This window comes from Hylobates moloch, unplaced genomic scaffold (assembly GCF_009828535.3).
Source record: "Hylobates moloch isolate HMO894 unplaced genomic scaffold, HMol_V3 SCAFFOLD_4, whole genome shotgun sequence".
NCBI lineage: Eukaryota > Metazoa > Chordata > Mammalia > Primates > Hylobatidae > Hylobates > Hylobates moloch.
In genome coordinates this window covers 114,270,342-114,294,098 of record NW_026652279.1, presented here as the reverse complement: position 1 = coordinate 114,294,098, position 23,757 = coordinate 114,270,342, and positions in this window count along the sequence as shown.

Sequence of the window (23,757 nt, the reverse complement as noted above, 5' to 3'; positions counted from 1 at the left end):
AAGTTTAAAACCAAGCTTTCACAGGATCAACATGCCAGAAAAAACAGATTGGAGATTGAGTCCCATGAGTTTAAAGGGCTTTGAAAACACCTTGGAATTTCCATGGCACTTCCTAAGAAAGCATACAACCAAGCTTATGCAACTTCAGTGTGATCTATTAGTCATTCCACTACCTACAAAAACAAAAATAAATGGAGGAATATCACAAAATTCAGTGTCTACAATGATTTATCACAATATGCAGTATACAACCAAAATTGACACATGCACACATACACACACACATACACACGTGAAATATAATGTATAATAAAGAGATAAAGCAGATAGTATAAACCGACCTGGAAGTGTTCCACATATGTAATGTATCAGACAAAGAAGCTATTATAAACATATTCAAATAATTAAAATATGTTCAAATTATTAAAGGAAAATTCAATCTTTCTGGGTTTCCTGTTTTTTGGTTTGTTGGGGTAGATTTTTTTTTTTTCCTTTTATTCCTGGCAAGCTGTGAAAACTAGACTTTTTTTAAAAGAATTTTTTTTAGAGATAGGATTTTGCTATGTTGCCCAGGCTGATCTTGAACTCCTAGCCTCAAATAATTCTTCTGCCTTGGCTCCCTAGTAGCTAGAACTACAGGTACATGCCCAGCTTTGAAAATGTGATCTTAATGAATGAAAAGATACAAGCTTTCAGCAGAGAAAATGGAAACCACTAAAAAATAGAAACACTAGAATGAAAAGTACAATAACTGAAATGAAAAATTTACCACATGGGCTTTCAGCAAAATAAAAGTGGCAGAAGAAAAATTCAGTGAATTTAAATATGAATCAACAAACATTATCCTATCTAAAGAAGAGACAAAGAGATTGGATAAAAACGAATAAAGCCTCAAAGACCTAAGGACAATATCCAACAGTCAAACATATGTAATTGGAGTCCCATAAGGAGAAGAAGGTGATAATAGACCAGGAAAATTATATGTGGAAAATTATATGAGCAAACAGATGAGCTGTGAAACAGAGCTGAGTACTTAGGCATTGGAGCCAATTAAAGCAACAAGCCGAAAATGAAAGAGTTAAGTCTTTAATCATTTACTGAGAAGATATATGCAAAACGCTAAAACAGGAAAACATTGACTCCCCTTTGTTTCATTCTTCTCTTGGAATGGTGTATCTGTTGAGGCTCAGCTGAGGCAGAGCAGATGTAGAGAAGGTCTCACTACAGACAGAGCCTCAAATAAAAGCCCCCAGCAGTTTTATGAACCAGGGGATCAGGAGGAGGGGCAGGGGGAAGGGCTGGAGTAGAGAATTGCCGGGTGTTGGGTCACAGTAGGCCAGGTGCAGTGGCTCATGCCTGTAATCTCAGCACTTTGGAAGGCCAAGGTGGGTGGGTTGCTTGAGCCCACAAGTTCAAGACCAGCCTGGGCAACATGGCAAAAACCCATCTCTACAAAAAGTACAAAAATTAGCTGGGTGTGGTGGTGCATGCACATCTGTAGTCCCAGTTACTTTGGAGGCTGTGGTGGGTGGATGGCTTGAGCCCAGGAGGTGGAGATTGCAGTGAGTTGAGAGCACTCACCACTGCACTCCAGCCTGAGCAATAAAGCCAGACCTTGTCAAAAAAAAAAAAAAAAAAAAAAAACAGAAAGAAAGAAAAGAAATATGAGCCTGACTGGCGAGGGGTACCTGAGTCCTTGACTTTAGCTCCCTTCAGAGACTGCAATGCACTATCTGTGTGCCAAGTCTGTGTGAAGAGGGCAGCTTTCTCCATGAGGCCTACTATACAAAGCCTTTTGAATTTGGTCAGGCCCAAAAAAAAATCACACAAGGGTGTTTAACCAGAAAGAATAGCTGAAAATGTCTCACATTTGGTGAAAAACCTCAGCTTATAGATTCACGAATCTCAGTGAATCTCAAGCAGAATAAATACAAAGAATACTAGTGCTTCCTTGTCAAACTGTTGAAAGCCAACAGTAAGGGGAAAATTTTGGAAATAACCAGAGGAAAACAGACATCACATACAGGGGAACAATAATACAAATGATGGTTGAGTTATCATCAGAAAAGGGGGAACTTTAAAAAGAAGGAGGAGGAAGAGAAGGAAAGGAAAAAGAATAAAAATAAATAAATAAAAAGTAAAAAAAAAAATTTCAGAACAAAGTTCTCTGAGAACAAAAAAAAAATAAAAAAGAATGAAGGCCAGAAGTCAAAGGAATCACATCTTTAAAACACTGGAAAGAAAAAAAACTGTCAATCCAGAATTTTATATCCAACAAAAATACCCTTTAAAAACAAAAGTAAAAAAAGACATTTTCAGACGAAAAAGGCTGAGAGAATTTGTGGCAAGCAGACTTGCACTAAAAGAAATGTCATGCCGGGTGTGATGGCTAATGCCTGTAATCCCAGCACTTTTGGAGGCTGAGGTGGGCAGATTGCTTGAGTCTAGGAGTTTGAGACCAGCTTGGACAATGTGGCAAAACCCCATCTCTACCAAAAATACAAAGAAATTAGCCAGGCATGGTGGTGCACAGCTGTGGTCCCAGCTACTCAGGCAGCTAAAGTGGGAGGATTGCTTGAGCCCTGGAGGTGAAGGTTGCAGTGAGGCAAGATTGCACCTCCAGCCTGGGCAACAGAGCAAGACCCTGTCTCCAAAAAAAAAAAAAAAAAAAAAAAAGCCAGAGACTGTTCCTCAGGCTTGGAAATGATACCAGACGGAACAAGAAGGAAGGAAGAGCACCAAAATTGGTAAATAAGTGGGTAAACATAAAACACTAGCTTTGTTTCATCTCATAATTTCCTTCAAGAAAACTACTCGAAGCACAAGTAGTAATACTGTGAGGTGGGATTTACAATTTATGTTGAAGTTAAAGACATGACAAATAGAACAAAGGCTGGGAGAGAGAAAAATGGAATTATACTGTTGTAAGATTATTAATTTGTGAAGTGAGAAATAGGGAGTTTGAATTTTCAGGTTTGAAGTAGGAAGTGAGAAGTGGGAAGGGTACCATATTGACTGACACCTGACAACTACAAAAATCACCTAATAAGAACACCTGACAACTACAAAATCACCTAACAAAAACAGAGAGTGTGACTCCTCTCCAGGGTATTTGAATTTTACTAACGATTCCTAAAAAGACTTGAGACCCACCCCCTTAAGTCATCTAGCACAGACGACTGCCTATTTTGCTAATGTATAAGACCAGGCCTGATTCTAACTTTCAATTTGCTACAATCTTCAACTTACTAGAACCTCCTTTCACCCTAGTATCTGAGAGAGATACATATAGCGTATAAGAATATGCTTTAATTTTTATATTTTACTGCATATTGTCATGTATTCTACTGCATGTCCTATCTTGAATTATGTTTTACTATAATGTGTTAATGCGGTAACAAAAAATGCCATTTAAGAAAAGAAAAAGATGCATATTGCATGGTATGTTATCTTTTTATCTATTATATGTTATCATACCAACTATTGTAAATTATGGCATTTTCTACCACAGGTTTGGGGAAAACAGGAGCATAACAGAAAGTCAGAAGAAAATGGAGCAGTCCTGAAAGCCAGCACAGTGAAAAGGAATAGAGGGGATCTTCATCGATTCTTAGAAGCTAAGCCCTTTAGCTGATCAACATCACCAGAAAGGAATAATGTTATCGTGATTAGTCAGTATTAACTCAAAACTTGAAGACAGAATGAAGAACTTGCAATGGCCAGTACCTATCAGTCAAATTTGTCTCTTTTGTCTACTTCCCTCCCTCCCCCAACAACCTCTCTCCCTTCTCCCTCTGCTCCTCACCTATTTCACCAGTCTCTTTCTTGTCATTCTCATGGGTCCCTAAATCATTTATCTGAGTTCCCTATAAACTTTAACTCCATCCTCCTCTGGGGCCAACCATTATTTCTTAGACCCTGTCAGGCCCAAGTTTGTAATGTGAACCCCTTCACAGAGACCATCTCATCCTACACACATAAATCTGCCATCATGAAATAAAGATTTAGGCTTTAGTCGTGCCATTTTATTCACTGTCCCTGACTATAATTTGGGGCTGGTGAATTCTAATAACAGTATATTGATGCCTCGATGTGTTTGTTGCCCTGATGAACCAGAGAGCTATAAACATCTTACAAATAGCCCACTTGATTTTGCTGGCTCTTGAATTCTCCACGTGTCAGGACACTAGTTAAAATAATTTTTGATAGCCTGAACCTGTTATCGTGTCAAGCCTCGAGCCTGGACCTTTGCAAATCAGCCAGCAGAGTGGGCAGTTTACTACTCCCACATTTTTAAAGTTTTCTTCTGATAATATTGCCTGAGTGGATTTTCTTTTGCTAAAGAGCTTTAGGTCAGTGCTGATACATCTGACAGCTGCTTTTCTTCATCGTCCCTAGGTGTCGGGGCAGTCAACTGGTCACGCTCCCATCTCCATGCTCCCTTTTCTTTCACCGCTTCTGACCGCTGCCTCTAACTTGCCCTCTCTCCCAGCACCCAGAAAGACTGAGGTGAGGAGAGGGTGGACACGTATGTCCTTTCCAATCTATGACTCCTTGTATTTCTTTTCTGTGCAATATGTGTATACCCACTCCTAATTTATTTTTTCCTTTTGGTCAATAATTCCCTTAAATATTTATAGAGTGCTTTCTATGCACAGGCATTGGACAGCGGCAAAATATAGAGCTTATACTCAAATGTGGGCAGGGACAGCAGACACGAAACAACTAATTAGTCAATGAACAATTTAATTACAAATGTGAGAAGTGTTAGATGGGAAAGATACTATGAAAGCACGCAAGTGATGACTCAGCCCAGTCCGGAGTGTCAGGGAGGGCTTCTATGAGGCATGATTTTGAGCTGAGTAGAACTTAAGGAGCAAAATGGTTAAAGGAAGAGAGGCAGAGGAAATTGGAGGGGCCAGACCAAAAGGTGGAAAGAAATGTGGCCATTTGGGGTCCTTGGAAGATAGCTCTAGCATGGCTAGGGTGCCAAAAGAGAGTGCCACCAAATGAAGGTGGTGCAGTGAGCAGGAGCCGGTTTCCACAAGGCCCAGCAGGGCATGGTAAGGCCTTGGGGTCAATCTGAAATATAATGAAATTTGAGAGATTCCACTCATCCATATCATCAATTGCAGTCAGCTCTATAACCAAAAAAAAAAAAAAACCTAAATCCACAAATGATGAGACATTGTCCAATTTCTCATTGGACATTGAAGGCAGAGAAATCTAAATCCTCCAGGAGCTGCAGCTGAGGCTCTGCCATCCTGCCCAGGAATGCTCCTGGTTATATTAACTGAAACAGCACAGTCAGCTGCAGTCCTGGCTAAATGGGCTTACTGTGGTCCCACTTTGGCCAGAGATAAGGCTCTGCCTTCATGCCATCATAACCTTCAAGAGGTCCAAGTACCCTGCCCTCCCATCTGTGGGCACCTGTAAATGTGCTGGTGTCGTTCATAAATTTGGGGCAGATGGGGTATTGGGCACAGTCTAACTGCATAGATGACCATTGCTCCAAATGTGATCACTCATTGGACAACAGACTGATAACTAAGAATGGGTGGTCCTCTCCGGGTAGCAGTGAGATGTCCTCAGGCTGCTCAGCTTCAATGCAGCAACCTGGGACTAGCCACCTTGCTTACACAAGGAGGCTGCCATTTCTGAGTCTCACTTTCTGCTTGGTCTCATGTGCCCCGCTTCTCTCTAGCCTGCACGCCTATGTCAGATGCCTTCCAGTCACTCCTTCAGATCCACTCTCCATTCTTGCTAGCAGGTTCCATAATCCAGAAGTTTGGCCCATGCCCACCACATCAATGAGCTCCCCTGCCCTCCAGTTTCTAGTTGAAGCCAGCTCATGGGCAGCACTAGCAGGAGGACAGAGGGAGAGAAGAGAATGCGTTTTTGGCTTATTACTTCAGCTCTCTCCCTAGGGGTCACCATGGGCTGACAATACCCTCAGCCAAAGGTCACTGCTCCTGAGAGATGGGCCTCTCCAGACAGCTGGCCTCACTGGCTCCAGGTACTCCTCCCTCTTTCTGTTCCCTCAGGCCTGGGAGCGGCAACAGCTCCTGGTGCTGCTAATCCCTTGGACACTGCACCATCCCTCTGGCACTCCCTACACTCTGCCTGCATCATTGTAAATAACACCTTTATTAAACTCCTCAAGGTGCCTAATTTTAGAGTGCCAAGCTTCCCTCCCCAACCCTAACAGATACAGCAGGAGACTCAGAACAGAGCAATCTCAGCATTCTAATTCAATCTTGGGCCAATGACTACTTGTTTTACATTTCTGGAAGATTTTGATTCAGATTCCCTAATGACTGACCTATGTAGATCCTCAAACAAAGTGAAGGAATTTGGTAAGTGTGGAGGAAAGAGAAACACGTGGCTGATGTTTAGCTCCTCCCCTTTCTTAAAAGGCACCACCTGATCTGTGTCCCTCATCCACGCCCCCCACCTCCAGCCACATTGGTCTCCTTACTGTTCTTTGACCACACCAGACACAACCTGCCTGAGGTTTTATAGACCCTGTTCCCTCTGTAATACTCTTCCCAGCAAAATCCACGTGGCTCATTCCCTTACCAGGTTTAGATCTTTTCCTCCAATATCACCTTTACAACTAGGCTTCCCTGCAACCCTGTTTAAAATCATCCCCATCCCAGCATCCTCTACCCCCTTCCCTGCTTCATGTCTCTCCACACCATGTGTCACTTTCTAACGTACTCTGTAAGCACTGATTGCATTTATTGATCATACACACACTCCCACATCGGCACATGAATGCTCTATGAAATGCTCCAGGAAGGCTGGAACTCTGTCTGCTTGGCTTACTGTTACATCCCCAATAATCAGAACAGAAGCTCACCTGCAATTTGTCGAACAGTTGAAATCCCAGTTCCAGGAAGGGACGTGTAGAAGGGAAGTGGTTGCATTATTTTGGTCCCCAAACTTCTGGTCTCTGGGCACAGCCCCTTTCTGCCAAGTCACACCTCCAATAAGGGTCCATGCCTCATCAACAACATTCTGCAGGACAGAGAAGATGAGCTCTGCTGGGTGGTGCCACATCTTATCGCATCCAGTTTGGCTGCATTCATGGGGAGGTGATGGCTCATTCTCTCTTGTCTTGTCTCCATTTCAGAAGCTGAACTATGCACTGGAAGTATGAAGTTTCTCTTTATCTGGGAAAATGACCTCACTGATCCTGGAGGAAGATACACACTTTGAGCAGATATATCCGTTCACACTCTTCGTTTTGAAAGCTCCTACTACATGCTAGGCTTTGTGCCAGAAGCTGAGAAAGCAATGAATAAAATATGGTCCTTTCCCTCCAGGTGCTCTGACTACCATGCTGGACTTCTACGAGGTGAAAAGATGAAAGGCATTCTCTTCTGTGATACAGAATCAACACATTAGACTTAGCCACTGCCGTGCAGTGCTACATCACCAAATACGTGGGGAAACTTTCATACCAGGAGAGCCAGGCCTTGACCCTGCATTTACAGGCTATGAGAAATCAGAGACATGGTCTACTCCAATATCTGAGATCCAGAGAGTGAAAGCCCAAAGTCTGGGTGAGTTACCACTGCATCCTGGGATTGACAATGACCACAAACTCCTCGGGGCCGGGACAGAATCCTCGGGCTCAGCACCTGCAGAGTCCCTCACAAATAAGTTTGTTTTGAGTGAGTGAAAAAAAAGAATGAATGAGAAAAAATAAAGGAGGTAGGTGAATTAAAGTCACAAGTGGGTCCAATAGTCAGCATAGCTTCCATTACTTCTAAACTATAACAGCTATGGTTCCAGAGCCCGCAGGTGTTCTGGGCTGAAACTCGTGGGCTGAGAGTCAGGGCCTCAAGAGGGGCTCAACATTAGGAGAACAAGCTCAACAATGATAAAGATCAGAAACAGAGAACAAATCAGTAAATTTAGTTCAGGATTAGCTATTTGGACCCTCAGGTGTCAATTGAACATTGATTGTTCATTAGATAATGCAATTTCACTCAACAAAAGGCACAGCGAGAGCCCTGGGTGGTTTTAAATAGCAGAGTTGGGTATTTGCACCCTTTCGGTTCTTGTGCTCTGTGAGAAACTAAATGCAGTTTCTAAGGAATCATGCCCAGGAACAGCTTTTTAAGATAGCTATCAATCTGGCCCAAATACATCACTCTGTTCACAGGATTTCCATTAAATTTCAGTAACTGTCTCCAAGAGGTTAGACTTCAAGAACCAGAATCAAGGATGCAGTCTCCAGGATGATCAAGGGGTTAGGGGCAGGTCACGCAGAGGCCCCGTGCAAAGAATTAATTCTCTGAATGCTGGGCTCAGAGGCCCAAAAGGATGGGATCAAACTTAAAGAGCTGCACATGCCACCTCCCAGCTGTTGCCCAATGTCTCTGTTGTTCAGGTGGGGCTGATAAAAACTCTTGTTCCACTGCATCTCAAAGTAGCACCAAGAATCCGGTTATAAAGCAACTAGATATGGAAATGACAATTTTATGTGCAAAGCAGATGTATGCTGCTTCTGCCATTTCTTGGGCATATGTAAAACTTACAGGGTGTCAAAACCTCAAAACCACAGCTTTAAAACAGTACCTGTTCTAATTCAGTTCAAATTTCTAAAATGATGGTTGGTACCGTCTTCGTGCAATCAATCTGAGAAAGCTTCTGTCGACTCCTTTGCAGATGCTTTCAGTCCTGAGTATTTCCAGAAAGAACAGTACTTTTCTGTGAATAGTCTGCCAGCTGGTCCGAGAAAAGCAGGTGCAGATCTTTTTAAATACCATATGTACTTGCATGCTTTCCCTGTACTTGCATACTCCCCTCCCTCCCCCGCCGCGATTTTGAGAAAGGATTGTTTTGGTTGTTTTATTTTTTTCTTCTACACAATTTTCCCCAAGACTACTATGGTCAAAAGCAACAGTTATAAAAACAATGTAAAGTGTTCATGCTAGTCATTTTAACTTCAAAGCAGATTCTTAACACTTTGTACATGACATTCTGTTTGTTTGAGTATCTGTCTAACCCAGGAAGAATGGCTAAGGCTGTTATGAAGAAGGAAAGAGGAAATTTGTCCCGTTTCCTAGGACCCGTGTAAATGATGGCATCCCATTATCTCGACAATGGGCTAAGAATGGCACTGTGCTGCTCACTCGCCATGATCCTGTTTCCCAGAATAACCGAGGCAAGAAGCTGGTTGCACTATTTCTTTGTGGCCTTGCCATCACTGCCATCCTGCCATTGCATTAGATTTTTCCATTTTGTGCATGAATGAAAATAAAATCAGAAGACCCCAGCTATCTTTGATACAAGCCTAGAATAGAAACTAGAGAAATAAACAGCTCCAGTGCCTCACTCATCACTCTTGCAGGTAGAATCCTATTACATTTGAAAGTGTCCTTTGAAATTCTGATTAGCCTGAAGCCTTTGAAAGCAGAGAGTTATGCAGCAGCCCATCTATAAAGCAATATTCTCTTGCTATCTCACAGCTTCCCAGCCTTTTGACCCTACACCTTCTGGAAACCTCTGGTCAGCCTCCTGCCACCACAATCAGATGTCTTTGAGCTCACCAAGGTAAAGACCCTCCACCCTTACCCCACAGAGACTCATGAAGCTGGAGGCAAAGGGCAGAACCGGTCATGTTAGGAAAATAGTTACGTAAATTGATCTGAGAGAGCAGACAGCACCAATATAAATGGAACCAGAGGGACACTGACTTCATTTACTCATTGATTTAACAAATATTTATTGAGCACGTATTATGTGCCAGGTACTCTGCTGGCTGCTAAGGATACAATAGTAAGAAAAACAGACACTGCCTTCTCAGGATGTACAGCCTGGTCAGGGAGACAGGCATTAATCAAATAATCCCATAATCATAGACACCAGCTGCTGAGGCCAGAGCAACAAAGCAAGGTCTACAGGGTCCTGAGAGTGCATGGTGAGGGCTCTAACCTAGCCATGGGAGCCAGGGAAGACTGGAAGATTTCAGTGGAGGCATCATTTGACCTGAGTTCCAGAAGGTGAACACATGAAGGAAGGAAACCAGGAAAGCCTTCGCAATGGAAGTTGTTCTGGTCCTACAGTTTAATCCAACCTGGATAGACTCAGAGTGCCCAGTGTTCAGCAAGCTGTCTCACTTAGGCCAAATGTCTGACATGCATAGGACCAATGAGGTCTCTTCTGTCATTTCATATGTTCTGAGAATTTATTCTTGGTCAGATGCTGTGTTGGCCATTTGTGCACATTATCACATCCATTCCTTACAGCATCCCCGGCGAGTCAGCAGTATCACTATCACCCTTCCATAAAGAAAAAACTAAGGTGCAGAGGGGTTGAGCAAATGCCCAAGGCCAACTAGTAAGTGAGAGCCTGTGCCAGGATGTGAAGCCAGGTCTAGCAGCTGTAAAAATAATATTTTTGAGGCCGGGCGTGGTGGCTCACACCTGCAATCCCAGCACTTTTGGGATTTGGAGGCCAAGGCAGGTGGATCACCTGTGGTTCTGACTCTGTGCTCCTAACCCCACCCTTAGCTATCTCAGATTAGACATTTTGCTTCAGCTTCCCAGGGGGAGCAATTCATCCTTCTGAAGGCTGAGGTGTTTCTTCTTTAGGTCTCATCAAAATTACTCTTGTTTGAAAGTAGCACCTTCCTCCCCTCTTTCATGAAATATAAGCAACAATTTGCCCACAACTTTTTCATTAAGCACCACACACACACACACACACACACACACATTTTTTTTTCCAAACTTTATTTCAGTTCAGGCGGTGTATGTGCAGGTTTGTTGACCAGGTAAATAATATTTCACTGGGGTTTGGCGTATGAATGATTTATTCATCCAGTTAATAAGCATATATCCAGTAGGTAGTCTTTTGATCCTCACCCTCCTCCTTCAGGTAGGCACTGGTGTCTATTGTTCCTGTCTTTTTGTCCATGTGTACTCAATGTTTAGCTCCCACTTATAAGTGAGAACATGCAGTATTCAGTCTTCTGTTCCTACATTAGTTCACTTAGCATAATGACCTCCAGCTGCATCCATGTTGCTACAAACGACATGATTTCATTTTTTATGGCTGCATAGTATTCCATGTACACACACAGCTTTAAATGCTTGAAGACAGAATGTGGGAACCATTCAGCTTTCTCTTCTCCAGGAATAACAAACCCATGTCCTCTATAAAATGGATGTCTGCACCCAGAAGCAACAGCAGGATTTCTTGGAGCAAAAGAAAAATAAACAAGGCTCCTAGTGGGGTCAACTACAATAGTCCAGAAGCTCTGAAAAGAATATTTTTGAGGCTGGGCATGGTGGCTCAATCCCAGCCTGATTACTCAACCTGTAATCCCAGTACGTTAAGAGGCCGAGGTGGGTGGATCACCTGAGGTCAGGAGTTCAAGACCAGCCTAGCCAACATGGTGAAGCCCTGTCTCTACGAAAAATACAAAAAAATTAGCCAGGTATGGTGATGTGTGCCTGTAGTCCCAGCTACTCAGGAGGCTGAGGCAGGAGATTCACTTGAACCTGGGAGGCAGAGGTTGCAGTGAGCCAAGATCGTCCCATTGCACTCCAGCCTAGGCAAAGAGTGAAACTCCATCTCAAAAAAAAAAAAAAAAGCATATTTTTGGAGGAAATAGAAGAAAAAATTTGAAGTTGGAGCCAAGTTCCAGTGTTTTTCTACAACTTTTTAATTTTCAGTTACCTCATCATTCTTTTTTATTTGCATGAGACTCCCAAATCCTAAGAACTGAGCTTTTGGATCTCCCCAGGAATGCAGCAGAGTCAGTCACTGGAACACATGGAACTAAATCATCAGGAGGATTGCTAAAGGACTCCAGAGCTTCTTCCAACATTACTGATTTCAGGGACAGGTTCTGACTGACAGCCAAAATTTTTAAAAGGTGCTAAAACTTGATGTATTTGCATTTACACATTGTAAATCTCATTAGAGATGTGTCAGAGTGCTGGGTTCCAGTGTGGAGAGATGGCAAGGCCCTGCTGCTGGGGAATGTTGCATGCTGCCAATCCTAGCACCTGTCACATGGACCAAAAGTCAGTTGCAACAACTTTCACTGTGTGCTGCTCACTACCTTGTGGGTCACACAAAGATCATTCCCAAAGTTTTGTTTGTGGCCTTGGTTAATCAAGATGCGTGTAAAATTCTGGAGGTATTCAGAGTACAGAATATACCCCTGAAAAAAAAATGCACACTTTATTCCTAGCTGGAGCTTTAATCCCATATACTTAAATAGTCTCTTAGTCTGGTCAGCTAGGCTTAACCGCACATGAACGATCTGTTCATCAGGATCAGGTTCATTTGCATATGCTTTAGCATAACCAACATAGAAGCTTATTTCTCTCACATAAATCCAAGCCAAAGAGCTCACAGGGTGGCTTGTGATAACGGGGACTCAGGCTCCTTCTAATTTGTTTCTCTGCCATCCTCAGTACATGACTTTCACCTCATGGTCCAGGGTGGCTGCTCCCAGTCCAGCTATCGCATATGTATTCTAGACCAGTGGCTGACAAATTAAAGCCCATAAGCCAAATTCCATCTTCCACCTGTTTTAATAAATAAGGTTTTATTGGAATATAGCCACACCCACTTGTTCACATATAGTCTATGGCTGCTTTCACAGTTTAATAACAGAGTTGACTAGTTGCAACAAAGACCATATGGCCCACAAAGCTGAAAATATTTATTCTCTGGCCCTTTACAGAAAAACTTTGCCAACTCCTAATCTAGATGATAAAAATAAAGACAAAGAAGATCACAGCACCCCAGGCCATTTCCCCAAAGTCACATATGACATTTCTGCTTATATTTTATTGCCAGAATTTATTCTCATAACCATACCTAGCTACAGGGAAGACTGAGAAATGTGGTCTTTATTTTAGATGACCATGTGCCCAGACAAAATTCAGAGTTATCTTTCTATGGAAGAAGAGGAAAAGGAATTTGAGGAGTCAATTTGTCCTCCAAGGACCGTTTTGGTGCCTTAAACTCAGGACAGAGACAGGATGAATGGCTAACTCTGTCCCTTCCCTAGGTCCACAGACTGACTTTGTCCCTCTGGGTTCTAGCTCTCAGTCAGGGTTCATGGAAACAGAACCAAGCAAAGTTGAGTTCCTCCCCCTAATGACTATGGTAGAGCTGGCCCAAGCAAGAGACCCCTGCCTTTTTTGCTTTGAGCCACTGCTGGGTTCTGCTTGCCTTTAACAGAAAGGCTCTCCTCTGAAGGAAGGCAACCCAGGCCCATGTTACCACATTATCCACATGGGAAGGACAAAAAGCAATGCAAACAGAGATGGGTTAAGAGACAGAAGCAGTAACTGTCCATCAACAGATGAATGAATTTTTAAAATGTGGTATATATATATACACAATGAAATACTATTTAGCCACAAGAGAGAATGAAACTATGTCTTTTGCAGTAACATGGATGGAGCTGGAGGTCATTGACTTAAGTGAAGCAAGCCAGGCACAGAAAGTCAAATATTGCATGTTTTCACGCACAAGTGGATGCTAAACTATGTGAACACATGGGCTTAGAGAGTGGAATGATAAACAGTGGAGACTCAGGAGGGCGAGGGAGTGGGGAGGTGAATGAAGAGAAATTAGTCAGTGGGTACAATGTGCACTATTCAGGTGATGGATACCTAAAAGCACTGACTTGACCACTACACAATCTATGCATGTAACAAAATTCACATATACCTCATAAATGTGTACAATATAATTAATTAATTTTTTAAAAATGTTTTAAGAGGCAGAGAGAGAGAGGTGTAAGACAGAGACCTGGAGAAAGCTTTAAGGTAGGTATACAATTTTGTTTAAAAATCCAGGTGTGAAAAAAAATTCATCACTTTATTTTCTTTACTAAATCCAACTGTAGGCCACCATCCTTCTGAGCTAGTCAGAAATTCATTGCAGTGAGTATTAGGGCTCCCTCTCCAGATTCAAGCAAAAGTCCCAGGGGCTTCTGCAGTGACACCCTCCACTCCCATCATGAGTCACGGCAGGTACACGAGGACACCATATGGTCTCTTCAGGTAAGGCTGGGAGACCCAGAAAGCAAGACTTCCTAGAAGCACCACCCCTTCCCAGGCCTTGCCCCTCCCCAGGGCATGGCACTCCTGTTTCTTTCCCAACAAAGGGAAAACTCATAGTACACCCTCATCCACACTCCCAGAAGCATACCCCTTTCTCTCCTGCCCCACTGGCTCTTCAAGAAGCTTCTACTCTATGTCCAGTGAAAATGATATAATTAAGGACTACCTGTTGGAATGGAAGGTAGTCAGAAAAAATGTAAAACTTAATATTTTATAGATAGATAGGCAAGTAGACAGATGTCCATCTATAAATCTAGATACAAAGAATTAAAATCTGTCTATCTCCCCTACCCTGTAGCCTATTTGCGTGTCTCTATGGATTCCTATAAATCTTGACCCCAGGCTGGGTTTCCTCCTGAAAGAGGCTGTTGGTGAATGTAATGATTAGGAGGTTTGAGCAAGAGGCGGTCATCTTGAGCGCCCCCTGGAGGCATGTCTCCAAATAGCCTGTACCTGTTCTGATAACCATATCTAAATTTAAGCCTATCCTGAAACAATCATGTATGTGGAGGTCCTTGTTGCCAGTGGAAATTGGTGTTTGCCAAGTGTGGGAAACAATCAGGCACCATTGATAAATGGAGTTAGACTGGGGCCTGTAGAGGGTTCTTCAGGGTGGGCTGAGTTAATATTCAGCCCGGCTGCACCAGTAATGTGCTTATTGTTAAAATACTCAAGTACAGCTACAGTACGTGGTATAAATCACTAGTACTACCCTAGCCTCTCCCCTAGTTATCTTCTCAGCTTCCCACAATCCAGAAATTAAAGGGTTAATGCATGGCTCAGTGGGAAGCCTGCAGATCCTGCCCCAAGTCTAAGATCAGTGTCCACTCTAATTGGTCAATGTCCATGACACACCAGTTGTTGAATATCTTGAAATCACTCCAGATGAGATGTTTTAAATGGTGAAGAATATAAGATAAGGTGAGTCTTCACTTCAGGGGTCACCAGGCACTGATGTGCAGGCTGTTCACTGCATAAGTTCCCCTGACTAGGGAGTCAGTGGGTTCCAGCCTGTGCTCTGTTTGCCAAGCCACGTGCCCTGGTGTGGGACTGCATCTACCTAGAGGAAAGAAGACTTTCTCTGATGTGTGTAGAGGTGCCATGTGTTCTAGCAGCTGGCTCACTTCAGAAGCTCTTTCAAGCTTCCAGGCCTGGGTGGAAGATGGCCTGACCTAGGATGGGGGCCATAGGCTGGGAAGTCAGAAATAGCTGCAAGAAACATTTGGAAGCATCATACAACCCTAAAAAGAACTGATAGGTTCAGGTGCAGTGGCTCATGCCTGCAATCCCAGCACTTTGGGAGACCAAGGGGGGCGGATCACTTGAGGTCAGAAGTTCAAGACCAACATGGTGAAATCCTGTATCTACTAAAAATACAAAAATTAGCTGGGCATGGTGGTGCACACCCATAGTCCCAGCTACTCAGGAGGCTAAGGCAGGAGAATTGCTTGAACCCGGAAGGCAGACGTTGCAGTGAGCTGAGATCACTGGACTCCAGCCTGGGTGATAGAGTGAAACTCTGTCTCAAACAAAAACAAAAACAAAACAAAACTGATGGTTAGAAGAGATGAGGGAGAGTGAATATGTAAACCTACTTCCTATCTGAAGTATTGAAAGACTCTGTGATGGTGACAGAAAGAGAGATCAGAAAAAAATTATCAGTTGGAGAAATGATGTGATGAATTTTGTTTGCTGCCTACTGGGTGGGAAATTATAGCTAAGTATACAAACAAGATGCCCAAGTAAAACAGAGTGGGAGTACGGGCAAGGGGTCAGGGCTGCAGATGGAGAAGCTGGAGTTCTGCACATTGCAAACCTTGAGGGGCCTCTGAGAGGAGACAGAGGACCCAAAGAGCCCTTGAGAGTAAGAAGGTGGTGAAATAGGGGTGCAGCTTCATATAATGGAAAGCACTTGGGTTTTTGCACCATTAGAATTGGATTTAAGTCTTTCCTTGCTACTAACCAGCTGAGAGCCCTTGAAGACATTAACTTCTCTGAGCCTTGGTTTCTTTGAAACTTATCATAATAAGACCTACTTTACAGAGCTGCTAAGAGAATTAAATTAAGTATGTGAACTGCCTAGCAGAATGTGTGGCTAAAAGCAAGTACTCAACACCCATTGCCATCATTAGAAGTATTATTGCTATTATTATCAGCAGAGGGCTGCATCTTAAAAAGCCTTGGTGAGCACCTGCAGAGCAGGATAGGCGCACCTGCAGAGCCAGCCAGGACAGATTAAAGGGATGTATCAGTGGCAAACTTCCCAAGATCTGTCCTAGGATTACGCCCCTTTCTCCTAGAGACAGAATTTAATATATGAATGTGATTTTGATAAATGACATGTAATATGAGCTTATCTGTGAATGAACTAGAACCACCTTCAAGCTGGGTTTGGCAACAGGAGAGATGAAGGCTGGGAAGCAGTGATGCCATAACCATAAAGGACCTTGATGAAGAGGAAAGATTCAGCAAAGGCCTGAAGGCTTAAGCTGCCTTGGCCAGCTGGAGTCAAGCAGGGGTGGCTGGGAGGAAGCCAGCCCTGTCTTAGGGAGCCAAAGTCAGTCTGGAGGCTCTCAGGGAAGAAGGGTCAAATGTTTCCAGTTACGGAACCAGGAGAAGGCCGAACAGTCCAGATGTCACCTCGTCTGCATCTGTAGCATCAGGACTTCCTAGTAGTGCTGTCCAAGACCTGACCAGCCTTGAGATGCTGGTATTGAGTTGAATCTTTGACACTGCCCTGCCCCCATCTCCTGACTCACATTTACTAAAGTCAACCAAAAGGAGTCTTCAGCATGTGTGCAGGGCAGGGAGTCAATATCTGTGCCCCTGATACAACTGAGGGAGATGTTGTTTCAGAAGAGCTCTAAGGCCAAGACAGTCGGGTCTTTTCACTTCTTCATTCATTCAATATATCCAACACATATTTATTGGTGACTTCTTAACGCCACACACTGAGCATGAAGCAGTGAAAACCTCCTGTCTAACCAATATCCAGCCTCTAGCCCCTCCTATCCCCAGCTAAACAGAGTGCTACCTTTCTTCCCTTTAGCACTGTTCCCTACCCCATGGTTCAAGGGCATCAAAACTTCCTGATGGACTTCAGCCCTAGTCCCCAACTTCCCTTTCAGCAGCTACCCCAAGCCACTTCCTTTCCCGTGTCATCTCTCACCCACACTTGTCTCTGCACAACTGGCTTAATGTCTCTTTAGTTTAAGCATCTCCATCAGCACTATGGCCTAATATATATAATGCCTTACAGTTCATAAAAGACCTGCATTCTTTATATCACAGAACCCTCACCTCTACTCTGAGATAGGTAGGGTAAGAATTATCCACTTCATTTAATCAACTTAGAGTGTTTGGACGAGAAGACCAGGATGGTACCCTGTGCCTCCTCCAATTCTCTAAATTCTGTATTAAAGTATTGTTTATGTATTGCTTATACCTGCCTACTTCCAAAGATAAATGAATACTATATTCATCTCTAATGGGATACTTTAGTCCCCAGCTCTTTTGGATACTGGTGGTTATAATCGAACTTTGAGGGTACACAGCAGCAATTATTCTTACCCTGTGCATACTCCCAAGTCCAATACTTGGCCTGAAACAGCCCCTTCCTTCTCCCAAGGAGCTCACCACGCTATCGCCTCTCCTTCTCAAATAAGTTCCTAGAATCTGATCTCCTTTCCTGGGCAAATCTCTATAACTAACTACCTTACACTAAAGTTGGGCAATGTGACTGACACTGTGAAGACAGTGTGACTGTCTTCCCCACTGACCACCACACGCTAGACGGCAAGAGCTTATACCCCGGTGCCTAGTACTGTGAATGACACACACAATAACGAATTAAATTCTTCTGGTTCAATTCTTCCTAAATACCATTCATGATCCCTTCTGCAAAGATTACCCTGCAAGAAATATTTGTTCTTCAGCCTTCCCAAAGTGTTAATATTCATATTCACATTGCTCTCAGTATTTGTTTAGTTGTCCTAAGCACTTCTGTCCTGAGTACTTTTGGTTAAACAGGTGATTTAACCAAACTGTAAAGCACTCAGCATGCCTAGTTCCACATTCCAAAAGTTGCTTAGTAAAAGGTTTTTGATCTTGGTGGTAGGTTGATGGTGGTAAAAGTAAAAGCCATTAGGACTGTAATTAATGAAGATGCTTTATGCAAGTTTTCCCCAAGCGCAAGTGAGAGGTCATGTAATCCCATTACCGATACTTGATCTTTCACTCTCAGGAGATTTCCCCACTAATTAGTCTGAAACTGTAATTTACCCTATACTTGAAGGAATGTGTCACATGAGGACACTTCTAATTTATTTCTGACCTTCTTTGAATTTAGAGGCACATATGCCATTGACCAGCATTCCTCCCAATTGCCATTTTCCTGCCACCAGAAAAAAAAAAAAAAAAAAAAGAAGAAAAGAAAAAAGGGTAAGGATTTGTCTAAGACCTGAGAAGGGAAAGCAAGCTCAGAATACATGTCCTAGCACTCTGCTTTTCTAAAGGTTTTGTCCAACTGTCCTGCTCTGTTTTCTCAAGCCTTTACCGACCAATGAGCTTTATTCTACATTTTCAGGACTTTCAAATGTACAAAGAAATGTAAGCAGAAGTGACGTCTGTCATACCTGGGTGGAAACTTCAAAAGCTAATCCACAGCTTATTCCATACCCTCTCCCTTCTGCCACAGCAAGGAGAAAGTTCCAGACGGTGACTGGTCAATAAGCCTGGGTCCCCAAGTGAGAACAGCATGTAATACATCCCCCAGCCAATTCATGATGGACATGGAGAGTAAGAAAGAAAGAAACTTTGCTGTTTGAAGACAATAAGACTTGGGGGTTGTTCATTACTGAAGCATAACTTGGCCCATCCTGATGGATATAATCATCCTATGTTATGGAAACCCTATCTCAGACTTAAACAAGTTATATTTTGCTATTGCCCCCTGTATTTTCTCCTAGAAGCATACCTGCACAGTTGACCTCAGTGGGCAGCCTTTCCAGTCCTTATAGATTTCATGGCACCTTATTCCTAGAATTCCCTCTCCAAAATAATCTACTCACAACATTCCACTCCTGGGGAAAGCCACTCCATTCCTCCTTTTCCAAAAGTCCAGCAAAAGCCTCCACTGGGGTTTGATGGAAAGGTGTGTAATCTAGCACACATCTTATATTGTTCCCTTTTTCCAGCTCCCAGCCCTGAAGGATGCGGGGCCCGGCGGGGCCCCCTGGCCACTAAGGGAACAGGAGTCACCCAGTCGCCGTGTTCTGACAGCTTGTCACATTATTTTTCCCTGTGGGGGCTCTGCTCCCTCTATCTAACCTTCTTCTCTGTCCCCTGAGACCCGAGGCCTCTATACAAGGCCCCCGAGGCAAAGCAAAGCAAGATTGATGCCCTACGAACGGCCATGCCCGGGAGGGCTCGTGGTTCAATGCATAGAGCAGCCCATTCTTCCCCATTTCAGGTTCCCACACTGGACACCAAAGCGGGAGCTCAGAGCCAGGGCAGCAAGAATTCAACCTTTGTTCATCCTCCAAACACAAATGATCCACCACACTCCCCAATCTCTCCAACACAGGCCCTCGCACCTCACCTACTCAAAATCTTTCTGAAGGTGTCCCAGGCCCTTTGGACAGAGGAGCTGGAATCAAAAGGTGATTCAAAAGGTTTAATTGTAGCATGAAAAAAAAAACCCACTAATTTAAATACTGGCCAAGGAGAAACCCATCTCCCATTCCCACACCCACCAATGTGCCTTCCTCCCCACTTGCCCCATTAAAGCAAGTGGTGCTTGAGGGCCATAGGCTGGGTAATTCTGCTACAAAATCATAAATTAGCATGAATACCAATGGTTTACTTGCATCCCCAGTCCCCTGAATGTGCAGGTAAAAGCCTCCTAAAGGCTCAGATCTAAGAGCAGGGCTCTGGGACTTCCAGGGGCTGTCAGGCAATACATATAAAAATGATTTCATCTAAATTCCCTGAGAGGTTTCATAGACCAAAGCACCTCTGAAGGACAAAGAGACAACTGTAAAATTACCTGAAAATAAATGCTTCTAAAGTGGTTGGAAAGAATCCAGGGTAAGGGAAATTCAAGGGCCAATAACTAATCCATCAGCTCTTTTTTTTTTTTTAATCCCACATCTGGATTTTTTTTTTCCAAGGCCATAGCCTGTCACCATGCAGTTTATCAGCTGTCACTCCATCTCAATTCTGGGTGACGTGAGATCAATGGTGTAAAACTGCTCTCAGATCTATAGAGAAATTTATAACACCAGGCTCCACCGTGTCCTGGCTGGTCCTGGGTCCCAGGGTTCTGAGGCAGAGGCTGCTATGCAGACTTCATTTCCATTTCAAAAGTGGATTGTGACCCACTTAAAGCAAGTGAGTTCAAGCTGTCAGATGCAAAGGAAGACCTAAGTCAGAAGTCTTCTGCAATTACAGAACAATGACTTTGAGGAGGAAGAAAAAAGACTAGCCAATGATTAAAATTCTCTCTGCCTAGAAAAGGCTCTAGCGACCTGCCTTAATTTCTTTTAAGTCATGTGGGATTTATTAATAACAAAACCCTAAATTTGTAGCAACATGTTTTAGGCTCTGAGACCACTTAATCCATCCAGTTTATGTAACTATAGAACTCCTGCATGTAGTTTAGGCACAGATTTGTGGTTCTTCACTGAAGGTGTACTTCATTACCCACAACCTCTTTTTCCCGCATGAACTCTGTAATCTCTTGTAATTCTGCCTCAAAGTGCCCAAGCACCAAAAACAAGGTCGTAGGAACCCAGGCCACATCCCATATCCCACATCCTCCAGCCAAAAGGCTCCAGGGAAATTCTTAATTTCTCCCTCACACACACTGAATCCTTGGGGTGTTAAGGGAAACACATCCATGGACAGCTGTAGAACATCCCACTTCCACCCCACCATCATTTGTCATGGACAGATGTCCAACAGGAGATACACTGAGGTGCCACTAGATTTGCTCGTGGTTGAACCCAGAGAAGCCTCAACTTGCTGAGAAAAAGTAAATCCTCTCTCCCACCACTGTCCACCTGCATTCTTCTTGGAACTAAACTCAAGAGGAGGCTCCCAGAAGGAACTGCATTCTCCAGAGGACTGGTGATGGCTGGAGAACACCAACCAGCAACTCCTACACTGTTTGCTTCAGCTCCTGGTTGGAGGGAGATGGGACTCATAGTAGGAAACACAGTCCTCAGGCTCAGCCCATAGATGAACAAGTGTCATCAGAGTGTGCTCTTCTCTCCCCTGAGTCTCTTGGGATTTGGCCTTACCAGTCACTCACTACTCTTCCCTAAACAGTTACTTGAGAGAATTACCCTTGGCTTTCCTTCCAGGTCAAATTTCCACCAGCACAGGCTTCTTTCTCCACTTCCCTTTCCCTGCACCTGATTTTCTTTCACTTTACTCTGGTGAGCCTATTTATGTCGGGGTGACATCCTTCAATATTCTCCATTGCCTTAAGAGTAAAATCCAAATGCCTTAACAAGATACACAAAGCACCCACCTGCTCACCCCGGCTTTCATCACCTCTCTGTACTCACTAGGTCCTTTCATAGAGCCTTACATTCCAGCCCTGAGACCTTTGTGTCACTTGCTGTTCGTCCTGCAAGGAATGCTTTTTTCATCTCCACCCCTACCTTCTCCCTTTCTACTCCTAGCTAATTTCTATTCATCCTTCAAAACTCAACTCAAATGTCACCCAAAAGCTTTCCCTGAGTATTCTCATTTCCCAGCACAACTGAGCCTCCCTCCTCTGGGCTCATACAGTCAGGCAGAGCATACCTGTACCACTGTTCTTAGGCCCCGTACCACATGTCCAGATATTCCTCTTCCTCAGGAAGCCACCTGTGATCAGCAGCGGTGTGGGCCTTCCTCACAGCACTTCTCACACGCATTTGCTGTCTGATTACTCTTCTATCTCATCCTCAGGATTGGCACGATCTAACTTTTTATTTCAGAACAGTTTTACATTTGTAGAAAAATTGTAGCGCTGGTCCAGAGAGTTCCCATAACCCCACATCCCCTGTCATTAACATCTTACTCTGGTACTTTTGTTACAATTAATAGCTAATATTGTTATTATCTAAAGCCCACATTTTATCCAGATTTCCTTGGTTATTCTCTGATGTCCTTTTTCTGTGCCACAATACCACATTACATTCAGTCATCATGTCTCTTTAAGCTCTTGCTGTGACAATTTCTCAGATTTTCCTTGTTTTTTATTATTTTGACAGTTTTGAGGCATATCGGTCAGTTTTTGCAGAATATCATCCTTCAGTTTAGTTTTATCTGACGTTTTTCTCATTATGAGACTGAAGTTCTGTGGTCTTGAGGAAGATCACAGAGATAAAGTGCCATTTTCATCACACCATACCTAGGGTGCATACTGTCAACATGACCTATCACTGTTGATGTTGACCTTGAGGACCTGACCAAGGGAGTGTTTGACAGCTTTCTCCACGTAAAGTTACTCTTTTTCTCTCCACTCCATACTGTATTCTTTGGAAAAAAGTCACAATCCACATAGTCCATACTTAGAGAGCGGGAAATTATGATCCACTTTTTTGTGGACAGAGAATCTACTACATAAGTTCTTCAATAGTCTTCCTTGTGGTAGAATTGTCTCTTCTTTCCTATTTATTTATTTGATCATTTATTTGTATCAGTATGGATACTTTATTTTTTAATCTGTTTCCACAGCATTTATCACAAAGTCTAGAACTTAGTAAGTTCTCAATAATATTGGTTGAGAGAATGAAGGTGTTACAGACTGAACTCCGAAAACTCGTAAGTTAAAGGTCTAACTCCTAGGACAACAGACTCTGATTGTATTTGGAGATAGAGCCTTTAAACAGATAATTAAGATTAAATGAGATCATAAGGGTGGGATCCAATCCAGTATGACTGGTGTCCGTTTAAGAGGAAGAGATACCAGGGAGCTCAGCACACAGGGAAAAGGCCATATGAGGACACAGAGAGAAGGCAGCCATCTGCAAGCCAAGGAGAGAGGTCTCAGGAGAAATCAACCCTGTTGGCACCTTGATCTTGGACTTCGTGCCTCCAGAATTGTGAGAAAACAAATTTTTGTGGTTTAAGTCACCCAGTATATGGCATTTTGTTATGGCAGCTCTAGCAGAGTAATAGAGGGGTCAAACACTTTTTGTACCTTGGCTCAGTATAAGTCAGCAGGAGGTCACCTGCTGCTCCTAGGCATTCCACTATCCAGGCATTCCACTGTCCAGGAGAGAAAGTCCCTTGAAATATTCTGCTCCTCCAGAATTATGGGCTCCTGTCCATTAAATATCTGTATCTGTAGGTGGTTTCAGTCAGAATACATGGCTTTTATAGAAACGAGTAGGAAAAAAACTCTACTGAGAACTCCTTTTTGTCAGCATCTGATCTCAACTAGCAAGTAAGGTACCAAAAGGTTTTGAAATGACATGAGGGCACGAAAATTGGTGGAACCCTCAGGTGACCATTGTCTCTTTCCTCTGGGATCTATATACCTACCACAATACCTATTATTTCCAGAGAGGAATGAGGGAATTGGGGAGAGAGTTGTCACTAAAGCAAAGAAGCAGACAGGAAATGGGAGAGTTATTTTTCTTTCTGAACAAAT